The sequence below is a fragment of the Anas platyrhynchos genome, chromosome 4 (assembly GCF_047663525.1).
Source record: "Anas platyrhynchos isolate ZD024472 breed Pekin duck chromosome 4, IASCAAS_PekinDuck_T2T, whole genome shotgun sequence".
NCBI classification, from domain to species: domain Eukaryota; kingdom Metazoa; phylum Chordata; class Aves; order Anseriformes; family Anatidae; genus Anas; species Anas platyrhynchos.
Window position 1 is genome coordinate 22,906,787 of NC_092590.1, and position 15,801 is coordinate 22,922,587.

A 15,801-nucleotide genomic window follows, 5' to 3' on the forward strand; every position below is an offset into this window, starting at 1 on the left:
AACCTGATTTTTTTGTTTGTTTGTTTGTTTATGATTTCAAGAAAGACATAAGGGAATAAGAAATAAATAGCAAGGATTTGTAATATCAAGTTTTATATGAGTACCAACTTTTAGAAGCAGTGGAGTCTCACAGATTCTGCAGTACATTCTTGTTCTCAAGTCACAGCAATCAAAAGGGAAACAACATGACACAAGCAGCAAAAAGCATAAGCAAAGCTTGTGTGATTCTGAAGTTAATGTATTTAATTAAATTGCATATTCACAGTGTATCTCATGTCAAAACCAAACTCAGATAAAATAAAAGATTCTACAATTTGCTATATCTAAGACCATTATTTCCTTTTCTGTTACTACAGTTATGTTGGGCTTTAACTCTGTTGTACAGTCCTTCTGGTGAGATTTAGCTTATATTTAGGGAATTGTTGTATAGCATTGCTTAAAAAGAACATTTTATACTTCAAACATTTGACCAATATGCTGAGTTAAATTTCATTTAATTCTACAACAAGGTAGGGTAAGAAAAAAAAAAGTAATATCTTTCAAAATATCAGAACATTTTTAATCTTAGCATTGAGCATTCTGGGTTTTTGCTTAATATATCAGTTCTAATAATTACAAATCTATATACTTTTATCACTGCATACTATACAATGTCTCCCAAAATGATGGCTTATATTTTACACAGCTAGATGAAAATTAAATGATGTGATTTTCATGACAGCACAGGTAGTCTTTGTCATTTGCCTGAACATCCAGATTTCTGCTAACTGTTGTTGCAAAAGCTTAGGATAGATCTGAAACATGCACTTTTATTGAAATTTTACGATACTTACTGTAAAGTTCTCACCAGAGAATCAGGAGGGTCAGTTCTTAATTTAGACACTTATGAAGAAATAAGAAATTTCTTCATTTCAGACACTTTTATATTCATCTGCTGAAGAGAGTGGGTTGACTGCAAAAGAAGGCATATCTCTAATCATGTGTCAAGAATGGCACTGTCCATCATGGCAATGCAGTGAAGCCATGCTCCACCAACAATATCCATCAAATTAGCATAATGATATTAGGAGACTCTGTTGTAAGACAGAAAAAAGCAATGTCAAATAAATAAATTATTAATAATAATAATAATAAAACACTACAGCAGATTCCAGAAATGCATAGTACTTAAACAGAACTTAAAACATAAAACAGATGTGGGTAAGAGGGTGTTTCTGAAATATTCAGACCAAGATGTGGTCTCACATAGAAAGTTTCTGCACAATGGAGGTTTCTAACTTTGTCTAAAATTTAGCTGAAAAATATTGAAATAACTCCAACTTTTCTTGTTAGGACATAGGTATGGTTCTGACAAATTTTTATTCATAAAATGCAATCCAGTATACCAAGCATGAGATTAAGCCAGTATTTTGTATTTAAATTAATCCTATTCAACTCAATTTTTAGTCACTAAGCAGACTGTATAATATCAATGCAATTAATTTGCCTTCATCTCAGCTTTTAATGAAAGGAAAGAGATGAAGGTGATATTAAAGATATCAGTATTGCTATGTGGAAGGTACAAAATGTTGTATTTAGACCATGTTACTAAAAAAATACATAGTCATGTAATTAATGATTTGTATACGTAGATATAAGGAGCAGCACCTAAATTTCTGGAGAAGTCATCACTTTGTTTGGATTCTTGGACTCTGAGAAGAATCAGAGTAATTCAGTATTTTCCATTCTAACACATCCAGGAGTAATTAGTTAAAAATTGACTATAATAGTTAGACACTTTGTCAATTACTTCAACATTTTTTGTATCCAGGTATCATCTCTTTTCTTTCTTTCCTTCTTTCTTTCTTTCCCAGAAGAAATATTAAACTTGCTTGATTTATTTATATACAATAGAGAAATTTTGATAATGAAATTTTATTTTTTTTCTTTTTCTAAGTCTTCACTCTCTGCTTTGAACTAAATAAATACAGCAGTTTCTAAGTTAGCAAGCAAATCTTAGAATAAGAGTGAATAAAGTAATGAATCCATTTCATTTAATTAAAACTTTGAACAACACTAAACCATTGAGGATAATTAAATGTCTTTTTAAGGATTTTAAATTGGTATCGAGCTCTTAAATAAATACCAATTTAGGGTTGAGATGACTCTGAATCAGCAAGACTGCTATTCAGAAGCAACAAATTTTAATGCTTTTCTTTCATGATTCTTCTAAGACACAACTTTTCCAAAACACAATAATTTTCCATGCAAAGCTTGGTGCATATTGTTTTCTGCTTCAGTTAAAGCCCAAACTGTTTGAATAGAAAATGCATAGTCTTATGCATGTACAGAAGGTTATTGATTGCAATACTCTTTGATTCAAAGTACTTCTATTTTTCATATGAATGTACTTCCGATTATTATCATACAGCAGAAGCCTAATAAAAGAATGATAAAATTACATCACATCACAGAAATAACTAGATTGCCTCAACAGCTGCAGACTCCTTGCATTATTATTACCCATCAGTCCTATAAATATCTCTTGGCAGAGGAATGGAATAAAAATATTATTTGCCACTGAGCAGTACAGCTGCTAAATATGTTTGGCCAAGAATTCATATAAAATCCTATTGAAACATCAGACAAAAAAGGTGCAAAGACACAAGAAAGGACTTTTATCAAGACTCTACTGTCAGCTTATTAAAAGATAACAAGAGAAATGTGCATGGTGCAGGTGGAAAGGGTTGGTTTTGTTTGTTTGTTTGTTTCTGTGATCATCCAATAACAAATAATAAGAATTTATTAGTTGGATATAGTTTCCCTTGAAATTAATGTTAGATACTGGTTTAGCAAAAAGGTAACTATTCTTATTTCACAGAGAGAAAACTAAACCTTACACTGAAGCAGAATTTTCCCAATCGCCATATAAGACATGTTTCTCCAGCCAGCCCCACCCAGACTTCAGTTGTTGTTGTTCCTAACTCTTAGCTCTGGTCAGGATCTATCTAGGTTAACATTTCCTTACACCCTTATCTATAATACCTCCCTACACAAGCAACCCTAGACCACAGGACTGACTTCTCCATTTTACCATGTTTTTCACTGAGAAGTTTCTTGCTCACTGATCTTCACATCTGTGTAGCTTTTGGCTCCTTTGAACAAGAAATAGGCAGTTTCTCTCACAGATCTCCTTGGTCCCAACTTCTCTATCCCATCGTGTGATCCCACTCCAGCATAGTCCTTGGACCCAAGCATGTTCAGTCACTCTTTGTAGCTGGCACATATCTGATGTTCAAGAGTCACTCAGAATAGAGGGAAACCTGCACAGGCACCAGGGAATGACTTCAGTGGAAACAGTTACTAAAAGAATGGCTGACCATGTACCAACTGCAGTCATTTAAAAGCCAGCCTTTGAAATGTTTTCACAGAAAGCTAAATGACTAACTCTGCACAAAAGACTGACATTGTGGAAAAAAAAAAAAAAAAAAAAAAAAAAAAAAAAAAAAAAAAAAAACACCTCAATCCATGCAGTTGCAGTCTGACAGAATTACAAGCATCTTAAATAGTACTATAAAATGGGGAGTTTCAAGTTATTTTATTTACAAGGTAGTTCATGGGGAAAAAGGGGAAAAGAAGGAGGCAGTTCCAGCCCTGCCTGTGGTATCCAGAGCTTTATCTTCAGTGTCTACCCAACTGTGGCCTTACAATGAGTATTGTTATATAAAATACAATGACAGTCTGTGAAACAGTGGTGAAGTTTCAGCCTTCCCTACTGCTTTAAACTAGGCTTACTCTGATTCTCTTCTGAGCCCAGTGAAATCTTTGTAGTGTGTCTGCCTCAGCAGGAGAGGCAGTAAGTTGCTCTGGTTGTTCCAGGTTCACATAGCACCGGATGTTCTGCACAGGCAGATGCAGGTTTAAGTCTCCTCAGGTGGAGAAAATTGAGCTCAGAGCTTATATATTTAGAGGTATTGTTCTAACAACAAAGCTGGAGATGTGCCTTTAAAGAAACACGTCTCCAGCTTTTGCGCACAGTCTCTGACAGAACGAATTAGGCTTCCATCTCAGAAGGTTTCTGGTAATTGTGTATAAAGGGGAGAGACCTTGCTGCAATGACCCAAACACCAAGTAACAGACATCCAACTCCCATGATGTGGGACAACAGTATGAGTTCTTTTACCTTCTCCTCAATCCTCAAATTCCCTACCAGCATAGCACAGGAGGCTCCTCTTTAGTGTGCCAGTTGTTTTGGTATCTAACAATAATTAAGCTTTGGGCTCCACTTCACCAGGAGGAAGCCTAAATATTAGATTACTCAGCAGTTTGGATAAACTTTCTATATATATATTTGACATTTTCTCAGGCCAGCCTTGAAGTTATATTCTCCTTTTTCTTTTTTTTTCTTTTTTTAATGTTAATACATAGTGAATATTAAGTTGCCCAAAACATATAGTCGCCCAATATAAATAAAACTGTGGGAAAATGGGACTGCTTTACTATAAAATCTGCATTAAGATACTCCCCTTCAAGGAAACAAAAAAACACACCAGGGACTTTGCCAGGCTGAATCCCATTAGTCAGCTGTAAAAAGAAAATAATTAAGACTTTGTCTAAAAATAAATTTGATTTGATGAGAAGCATGCAAACCACAGCACAGTTATATCTGAGTTGTTCAATGAATTGAATGGTGCCCAGTGCCAGGACAAGAGACAATGGACACAAAGACACAGGCTGTTCTGTCTACGCATCAGAAAGTACTTCTTTACTGCGCAGGGGGCTGAGCACTGGCACAGATTGCCCGGAATGGTTATGAAGTCTCCCTCCTTGGAGATCTTCAAAAGTCCTCTGGACATTATCACTCAGGCTCTTTGTGCTCACCCTTTTGACCAGCCTACATGAAGCATCATAAATGATGAGGCCCTAAGGAGATAAAAGTTTCCTTAGAATAAGGACAAGTGTAAGGAAGACAACTTTACATGAATTTCCTAAATGTGATCAAATAATTTCAGATTTTAAGGTGTGAAAGATCTTAGAAGAAAAAGATAAGCACAAGCTAGACCTGCTCATTAATCACTTCCATAGGCACAACAGAACCATATGGCAATTTTTGTAGTCAGAGACAGAAAACTGACATAGGGAAGTAAACACTGAAATCTTCAAAAAGATTTTTTTCCGAATCAAATATTTTCCAAGAAAAAGCAGAACTTGTATTAGAGAAATGGCATAGACATCGCTAAAAATACCAAACAGCTAAATTCCACATCCAATCTCCCATTAATTGAAACTGTTTAGAACAGAATTGAAGAAGGGATATATGGAATCTTTGTATAAATGGAATATCACTAAAAGCATAGAAACTTTTTTTAAGTTTCCTTGTTCAGTGATCAGATTTGAGAGATCTCTATTGACAATCTTTCCCATATTAATTTTTTCTACTAAAATTATTCTTGACCTGCTGTATTCGTATCAGAAATAAATTACTAGTAAATTGAGCAGTGTTCCAAAAACTATTGGACTTCATTGCTCGTATTATGTCCCCTTAATGCTATTACACTGAATAATAAAAGATTAAATCTTAATGCATATGTGTAATAGGATTCAAATGCAGGTCAGGTGCCAAGTCACATCTGGATTTTCTTGATCTTATTACTTATGTGTATAATCTTAGCATCATGTTAATATAATCACCATGTAAAAACTACAATTGCATTACATATAAATATTAGAAATTTTAGGGTTGCAAAGGCAAATATTAAATAGCAATAAGGAGATGGAATTACCTGTGCAATAAGCTACTTTACGGAATTATACAATGCTTTTAAAAACAGGAACAGTATTCACTCTGGTCCATTTATAAGGGGGGGGGGGGGGGGATGGGAGGGGCAGAGTCCATATTAGAAATTTGAGAGTGCCATTGACATTTCATTGTTACCTGGATATATTGATGACTATTAATGATTGAATGTGTATTAAAATGTAAAAACTATGGCTCAAATCAAGATCACATACTCTAACTGCAGAGCATCACAGAAAAGAAACTAAGTTACACTGTGCCCTGCTGTTATGAGGATTATACTAAGTTCAAAATGGGCTTCCACCATTCATACAATTGTTAGGAACTACCAATCATTCCTCTGCCGAGGGACATGCAGAAAGTACTCAGTTCAATTAATCTTTTGTCTGAAGGCAGAGTCCCAGAAAGTATTACAAACCCATGATGGTCGTACTAGAACTCAGTAACTTGGGAAACTCTGAAATACAAGGACGTAACACAGGAAAATGCTGAAAAGACCAGTACTTGCTAAACTTCAGATTAGTTCCAGGGAGAAACTATCTGTTCACGCAGAAGATTGGTATATAAATTTAAGGATCTGTGTCAGGATTTTTTATTAGCTAATAAGACGAAGTCTGTTAAGGGGAAGGAGAGCCAAAGGAAAAAGGAAGGCTGGAGAAAGAAGATTAAGTGAAAATGTGAAAGTAACCTAGAGAAGTGTGCTGAGGAGAAAAGACTGTTCAGAGCATAGGCTCCAGAACCTCATTTGATATCACAATTTCAGTCCCACAGATCTTTGCCTGAATTGCATCAGGTCCTGTGGGGCTCAGCTGAAAGAGAGAGAGAGAGAGAGAGAGAGACAAAGAGACAGAAGAGAAGGATGCTGGGATGCTACTCTCTGCAGAACAGGTTTAATGCACTTTTGTCTGTCACCTCTTGAGAATCCACCACTTATGCTTCTGCAGCCCTACACATTGCAGAAAATTCCCAAGAAGGTTTAGGGTTGTGATTTCAGCACAACAGGCTCCAAGACTCTTTTTAAAATGCAATTTTTTTTAAGGTCGTCCAGAAGAGTTAAGAGAATGACGGCTTGCATAAGCCTTTCAGGAGGAAAGAAGTACAGGACATCTAAGCTTAAGTCAGACGAACAAGAAAAGCAAAACTAGATGTATACTGTGTAGAAATTAAATAAGTTAATTGGCCAGGACATGGGGCAAGGATTAAAGACAAAAGTACATACATATCCAATTAAAACAATGAAATACAATAAAATTTGCTAAAATATTTGATGCCTGGGATTTGTGTGGTAGCTGAAAACTGTGAAGAGAAAGGAAGTCAGAGACAGATATCTGGAATTTGCACATTCAGAAGGGAAGATTTTAGTATCTTCCATGTCTTCAACATCAGGTTGCTCAGGAAATCTGTCTGTCAGTGTTGACACAAGGATGAAAACCCATTTATGCAGAAGAGCTTCAGGTGCCAGTCTTTTTCTGAATGTTTCCACTCCCAAAACAGAGACAGTTGAAAGCATGAGCTATCTACTCCTAAATTTCCACAGCCAACATTCAAATATTTTGTCAGCATAAGCTGACAGTCATCTGACCAATTTCAGTTCAACTATAAAAAGTGTGTGTTTGGGGGGTATTAAGCATAATTTGGACCTGATAATAGACTCTCAGGTCTCAGATACCAACCTTCTTGCATGTTTGCCTGTACCACCACCAGTAGGACAGCCTGTGAGGTACATTCCTTCCACCATATGAACACAAATATGAGTGTCCAGCACCTCAGATTTCAAGCTAAGTTTTTTCTAAAACCTATTCCCGTATATCTTGTCTCCCTCATTAGATTTCCATCCGGGCCAAGACAGAGGCAGCCACACATGAAATTTTTGCATTCAAAATTCTGTAGCTGGACACAAACTGTGAAGGCAGCCAAGGCAGATCCCAGATTCTAATACCCACAGATCAGGTATATTCATAAACAACCTAGTTCCTCTTTCAGTGAAACAAAAAATATAATGCTATTTTAAAGGTTAAAGAAGAATAATGAAAAATTTGACTTAAACTCCAGACTGGGAAAAAATACTTTTATTTTTTTTTTATTCTTGGCACATTGCCAGAGCTTCCATTGCATTTGGATTAAGGGTATAAAATAAAACATATTTAATTTTATATTCTTTAATTGTTAATAACTATGGAAAAATACATACTGGAAATATTGAATACTTTTCAGATTAAAAATAAAGTATTTTTAATATAGCAGAATTTATTTTAATTGAAATAAATATTGATTTTTTCTTATCTTAGCACAGCTTTGCAAAGATAAGAAATTTCAATCTATTTTCCTTAATGAGTTTTATTGGTCATGCTAGCAAACATTACTTAACCACAAAATTGATTCTCTACCATGGAATTAGGTCATAGTCAAACATTCCTGGAGTATTTAATTTTCTGACCCTATTAATATTCAGCTATGGAATTTTTAAGAATACATATACTGTGTTTGCACATGGTTTAAACAGAACAATTTCAGGATTTCAACAATATTGTGGTTGGATTATTATGGACAGTCTTCTGTAACCTTAGTTATTGAAGCTTACCAACAAAACTGTCCTCAAAAGGGCTTTGTAAACATATATTCATATATCCCCGTGTTATGGGGTAAGTATTAAAATACTCTGTAAGCTAGACATAGTTGATGCACTTAAAAAGTTTAGCAACTTACATGCAACTTACTTACATGCACCTCTAAAAATGATGTTTAAAAAAAAAAAAAAGGTGTTTCAGGCCTGATTTGAATCATTTATTCTACGGGAAATATGGGAAATCTAATTTGTATTCCACTAAGTCACTGTGCGAATCATTTGTGATAAGAAAGAAGCTACAGAAATGTATGTTTGATGCTAAATCAGTGAGCAGTTCTGCAACACACAAGAAATGCAGTAAACGTCAAGCCAACTGTCTGAAATTCCCTCTGCTGTGCCTATTTTTCTCTCCCAAACACAAACAGCTGGAGAAAAACTTGTTCCCTGGGGCCTAAGGATGCACTTCCCATCACCTCTGTGCCCAGACAGGCACTTTCACATAGATGAGAAAAAGTATCTGTATCAAAACTACAACTTAAAAGTAATTGGAACACATTTTCCCAATGAAAAAAAAAAAAAAAAAAGTAAATAAAAGTGATATTAATCACTTGGATTTTTAATTACCTTTTATTTTTTCAGATCAAATAAAGAAATTAGCTATCATTTATTATAATATTGACCATGGTGTTAACACAAAAGTTCCCTAACTGGCATGTGTTTTATTAAAATAATAATCTTCTATCTTTTTCTTTTTAATATGAAGTGAAAAGCTGAGAAAACATAACTATGATATGACTTACAAACAGAATTATTAATGCCAGTAAATTGGATAATGCTCCTTATGACATGGAATAGTAAGAACTTTCTTAAGAACTCCCCACTTACCTCAACATGCACCAATAATATGGTCCTTACACTTATTTCTGAAGTCTGCTTTAATGGATGGGGGGTACTGTATGGGTATTCCATTTTCTTTTCCATGTAGAAACTTCTTTTTTTTGTCTTTACTGCATGTACCCCAATGATTTATAAATAAATAAGATGAAACAACATCCACAAATGACAGTGGACATGTCTCTTCTGTAAGCAGATAAATATGAGTTCAGACATTTCTCAGTGGTAGCAGTAGACTATTTGGCAGCTGTTTGCCAAGGATAAAAATGGTGGCAATCTGGGATAAGTCACAGATGTGCTGGTTGTAAACATTGCTCTTTTAAAATCCATTGCATACTCCTTGTTTACCTCTCCTCTTTAATATTTTAAATTGTATTTTATTGTCATACAAATTTTGTCTATATGCCCTATATGCATTCCAGAGAGGAAATGCTTACTGTTGAATTAAGAAAGTCACAAAAAACATGAACTATAAAATCAGTTTCCCGCACTTATATATACATATATATATGTGTATATATATATATATTTAGAATCCTTAGTTTAGAATACTTTCTGTAGATCTTGGATACAGATTCAGACAGCAGCTTTTTTGCCCAGATTTTACACAAGGTGGAACTGAGTCACAGAAAAAAATAAAGAAAATATATACATATATATATATATGTATATATATATATATATATATTATTTTTTTATATATAATATAGAAAATATCTGCCTTATCTCACCAATTGATTCAGCAAAAGATCCAGGAACCGGAATTCAAGAGATCTGAGCTCTAATACAGACACCAGAGATGTGCTGCTCCAGACATGCAGAGTGTATTATCCCTAAAAAAAGTTTGCATTTTGAATTCAGAGTGTTAGACTTCTATTTTAGAAATCAAATGAGTCTCCTAAGGTTTTTTGATACACTAATAAGAAAAGGAAAGTGAAATGGTATACATAAATGTAGACAGGCAATGTTCATAGGCTAACATATAGTTCAAGAAAAAATGTTAATTGAGCCCTAAAGGAAGCTTATATGCCCTCAAAGGAGCAGAAATATCTGTACATAAATATTAGAAGATAAACAGTAAGTGGAATTTTACAGAAAATACAAATGCAAAGCTAAAATACAGCCAAACAAGAATAAGGTCAACAGCACAGCTGCTACTACAAGGGCAGAATATGGTTATTTGGTAAAAGCATTAAGTAATTAGCAAAATTACTAGCTGAATAAATAAAAATGTAGGCACTGATTTTAAGTGTAGCACCTCAAAAATGTCTTAAGATCCTTATCTAAGATAATTTCTATAAACATTTAAGAAACAAAAAATCAGAAAATATGAGTAACAAAATATCCTCAGACAGTCTAAACTTAACTACATATGAAAGTAATAAGGTGGTCTAAACAGGACAAAGAGCCTTTTGATGCTTTAAGAGGCATAGGCGTAATTGAATTCTTAACATGAAGACAAATTTTTAACCAGGGATAAATGGGAATAACTACTGAGATACAAAGAAAAGCAGCAGGAGAAGAGTTTGTAATTTGGATGGAATGTTAGATCTTGGCTCCAGTAAAGCCGTAATACCCCACTAAAGCAGAATACATAAATAAAAAAAGAATTGTTTACTTTAAAAAAATTCAAATGGAAGTTTTTTAATGACATTTCTTTTTAAATACTGCCTTGATAGAAAGCAACATTTTTTTCATGTTTTTAATTTCTTCTCTCCCCCAAACTTTTTTGCTAACCTCCTTTCACACTAGACACACTTCTTGTAGCAAAATAGGTGACAAAGGAGAAGAGGAATGGACAAAAATCAGAATTACAGACAAAAAAAAGAAAGAAAAAAGAAAAAAAAAAAAAGACTGGTACGGTCTGACTTTTTAAACATATGCTTCATTTGCAACAAAAAAAAAAAAAGAAAATCAACATTCATTAAAAAAATAAAATAAAAAAAAAACTTAAAATCAGTGCCTACATTTTTATTTATTCAGCTAGTAATTTTGCTAATTACTTAATGCTTTTACCAAATAATAATAATAATAAAATAATAATAATAATAAAAAAAAAGCTTTTCATGAAAAAATGGTGATTTTTCAGTCCTTAACCTAAAATTTTGGTAAAAATGCTGATTCTTCAGGCACACAGAGTGGCCTTTTGCTTAAGAATGAAGGAGTACCTGGGTTATCCTGGTATTAGTTATGTTTTGACACGGTTACAATTTCTTACATAACAGAAAATTAGGACAAAGCATCATAATGTAAGTGCACAACTAAACAAAAACATTTTGCAGGAACAGTTAAACACAATTTACTGCCAGACTGGGCTAAGCTTTTCAAAGGGAATCTTAAGGCCTATCCTCATTTGAAATATAAATCCACTCAATCTTCTCAGAGATTTGAATGATGGAATAGCACAAGAAACACAGATATTTTGCCATAATTTTCATGCATATAAGGAAGGATACATGCCATCTGTTCCTCATACATCTTCCCCTCTAGAACCTTCACCATCTTTGTTTCCCTCCTTTGGATTTTCTCCAATAATTTTACATACACACACACACACACGCAAGCAAGCAGTAGAGAGAGGGAGACTAAACAGTAGCCCAGTAGCATCAATACTGTAAACATGACTTCTACATTACTTAAAGAAACAAAAATCTACCTCTACTATTTCAATAGTACAACTAAAAGGGGCATTTGCATTTGCAGAAGACACATGGAGCATACACCGCTTATAACGGCAGAAGTTAAAAGACATATAACTGCTATTTACACTGCTTCTCTAACCACATGTTATTTTAAATGAACAAAGCCAGACATGCTAGAAATTCTGCACAGGGTCATTCAAATCAATGAACGCACTAGATGACTTCTGCCAAAGTTTAAGCCTCTTAAATTAAAGACTTCATAAGCTTTTCTCTGTGGAGTTTGTTCTTGAATTAGTCTGGAAGCCATAGCTAGAAATAAAAATACTTTCTGGCAGTCTTGAAGCATGCAAAATGTACTAGATATACTTTTACAGGTTCTAGGGGATTTTGGTTTTATTTATTTGTTTGTTTGCTTGCTTGCCTATTTGTTATAACAGACACAGGGATATAGACAAGTGAAGTGTGAAGTTCAATAAATTTTGCTTACACCTTAATAATGCCTTGAGTGCCTCAGTGATCATTTCCTCTTTTATGTCCATAAGCAAGGTCTTCACGTTTAGCAGCTCTGTAGGCATTCCACTTAGGAGGCAGCAGCAGTGAGTCCACCTAAGTGCTGAGCATTAAAACATTTTGCTTATGGAATTTGCAGGATTTTTGCTCAGGACACTGAGAATGACTTTCCATTGCCCCCCCAGCTATCTCTGTAGAGAGGGTTAACATAAATAATTATGTGATCTATTCTTCTTGTACTGTCATATATAGGCCATTTTTTTTCATTCATAACTTAAATCAGAAGCTTGTATAAATTAATAATGAGCTCATTTACATTTCAATAGACTCAAAAGTGTTGTAGCTGTTGATAAATTGTACTGGTACATTCTTCCCAGCAAACTAAGTCCTATTGGAAGTGTCCAATCTTTCCACTTGCAAGATTTTATTTTTTTTTAATGTGAAAAAAAAAAAAAAAAAAAAAAACTTTTCAAGTTGTCCCATGTTGGATTCCAGTTCCCAAGAGCTAGACAAACATGCTGTTTCAGCATTGCAGTAGGTGAATTGTAGCTGTACTGTAAGAGAAGTCTTGTATATGCACTGCAATTGGTAAAACATCTGAGAGCCAAATCCTCTAGGGCTTTTTGCACCAAGTATGTGCTTCATTCCTCTCTCGGCTCTGATTAGGTGATGGCCTTCTTATCAGAGTGAAAGCAGTGCATGTGCATGTGTGTGTCAGAAAGGAAGCATGGGTCTAATATCAACTAAAAAGCCATGTATCTGATACAGAGAGAAAAACAATGCAGTACCCAGTCCAACTGATTCTGCTGCACCAGCAAACAAGGAAGTCTAGATGACCAAGAATTTTGAAGAGAAAGCCCAAGAGAAAAAAAACTTAAAACCTCCAGAGTTCTTCAAAAAACCTAGGGAGATGGTGTTAGCCCCTGAGATAAATTCTCCAGACATCCCAGCAACAAGGGAGCAGGAGGAGGCCCTAAGTTTCAGTCACCACCTCTCGAGGTCCCCAAACCAAACCAACCAAACAAACAAACCAAACAAACAAACAAACTAGAAATCCACTGAGGCCACATGTGAGTGCAATCTCTCCATCAAAACCACCATGAATTTTCAAAGGATGGGGCATATTCAAGAGGAATTACCTGTATATATTTGTCCAACAGTTGTGACCTTGTCCAAAACATCCATTATTACACACAGAGTGGTGGAGACAACCTGCATAGCCAAGTTGGTGTTGAGTTTCACCTAGCACAATAGTCCTGTTTGTATGCTGCTGCCTCCTTCCCTCTCCCATTTGCCAATGCAGCTGCAGCAGCACCAGCTAGATTTAATTCCTAATGGGGCAGACCTCCCCAGGTGGGAGACAGTGATCTGCATAGCACAACACAACAATGCCAGTATTGTATTTAAAAGCCCAGCTGATCAGTACATCAAACTGATTCTGAGTAATCCCCTAGCCAATACATAGCCATGCTTAATTCCATTTATAGCAAGCATATGGTAATAATATATGCTTAGCCTATCAGGGTATATTCACACTGTTTCTGAAATTCAGGAAGATTACTAACTCATCATTTCAGATAAAGAAAATACATCTAAAAATGAGTTTCATCTACAGTATCAGAAAATTAAAATCTATATTTCCAAAGAAGCTCACAATGCAACCCTGTAGCTCTCCTCTCTCTGATATGTAACAAAAGAGCAGCTTCAGCACAAAGTCCTCCTTCACTATCACAGCCATACACATTTGCACAGAGGAGTCCAAGGCTAAAGGACAGTTTTGTAGCAGTCTTCAGTACTTGAAGGAAGAGATTTTTTTCCCACCTCTGACTGTTTGTACACTCTCCCTAGAAATTAATCCTCTTAGAAACTAAGCAACAAGAAGCTGCAACTTAATTTGTAAAGATGAAATAGGACCTTACTGAAAATATCCCATAACTATAAAGTGACTAAAAGTGAGCAACATCTGAAAGACAGAACTAAAACCATAAACTAAACTAACCTAAACTAAACTAAAATCAAAGCAAAGCAAATAAATAATGTTGATGTAGACGCAGCTCAAAGGGAATACACAACCACATTGTGAAACGTTCAGCTTTACACTTCACAATTGCCAGGGGGTACATAATACTATGTATTCAATTCTAGAATGTGGTAGGCATTAATAAGTATTTTTACGTTCTTTGTTTTTGTTTTTTGTTAGATCATGTAATAAAGTAATTTTATGCACACACATGCATATATGCATGACCTAAATAATGTTTACCCTCTTCTAAATATAGAAGTGTATTTCTGGTAATAAAATGTACTTCAAATGAAATTATACATACTATATGTATATATAAACTATATATAAATATATATATAATTTAAAACAGACTGCGTTGAAAAAGTTTTGTTTGATATAAACCTATGGATTGACAAGTACTAGTGTCACTCTGTTCTCAAGTAAGCTGGTACAAGAAGTATTTCTAATGATAAAATACACTTCCTGCTGTCCAAATAAATACAGGGTAATCTCTCAGTTCACGGTACAAAACCCAGGGAAAGTTGGCCTCGTTATGGTTGCCTACCTCCATCTAGTGACCAGAAAAGGTATATAAATTAACTCCGTGACCGTCCAGTAATTGTTTGCAATTAGTGGACAAAACTTACAAACCCCAAATCTCTGTTCTTATGATTATGTTCCTATGATATAAGGAAAACAAGGGAGCTTATTCCCTCCCATGCAAAGAGAACAGCCTGTCTCCAGCACTCTCCAAGAAATACTAGAGTATTTGTGCATTACATGTTGGACAACAAACAAATGCACATGTGCAGGGGCAATGCCCCTAACCCATACCACTACTGCTAACTTCATCTGTTGCTGTCAGCTAAAGCAGAGCAAATAGGCTGTCTCTGAGGGGATCCAACCAGCTTCCCAGAGCAAATTTGATTAAACTGCACAAGCTCTCTTAGTGGTACTACAGGATGGTTATTTTCTGAAAAGTTTTAGCCCTCTCATTGTTAATGCTGTTTCTCAAGAAAACATTCAAAAGTTACTATCTAATGGTAAGAAGTCACATAACTACTTTGGCTAGACTGTGGCTTATTATGCTTAACTTCCAACGTACTGACAGATTTCACTCTTTTTGCCAATTTGGATAATGATGATATCATTTCCATGTTGGTTGATGGGGTATATTTGCAAGTAGAAATATTAATGAAATCACCAGCTTTACTTGACAGCTTCTGATTTCCCTTTTTTTCAACATATAGGCAGCATGCAATTAAATATCTATCTTCTTGAAATGAATTTGCATTAATATAAAAATTAGCATACTAAGTCATACTTCAAAACACAGAGGAAAAAATGATAGAGTGAAAAGTGGTAAAACATCAGTGAAGAACCCAAACCTCTGCTGTCATGACCAGAT

General features: G+C 34.8%; 1 long non-coding RNA gene across 2 annotated transcripts; it reads right to left on the bottom strand.

Annotated features, from left to right (window-relative positions):
- Nucleotides 1-76: 76 nt before the first annotated feature.
- Nucleotides 77-13,718, bottom strand: LOC110353922 (uncharacterized). Of its 2 annotated transcripts, XR_011808968.1 has the most exons (6): nt 13,528-13,718; nt 12,366-12,491; nt 9,968-10,069; nt 9,228-9,422; nt 3,074-3,302; nt 77-1,073 (listed from the first exon to the last, which is right to left on the bottom strand). It is a non-coding gene; the product is annotated as an uncharacterized lncRNA (long non-coding RNA). The 2 variants fall into 2 exon arrangements; XR_003497223.3 differs by lacking the exon at nt 12,366-12,491 and having other exon boundaries at nt 13,528-13,713.
- Nucleotides 13,719-15,801: the final 2,083 nt, after the last annotated feature.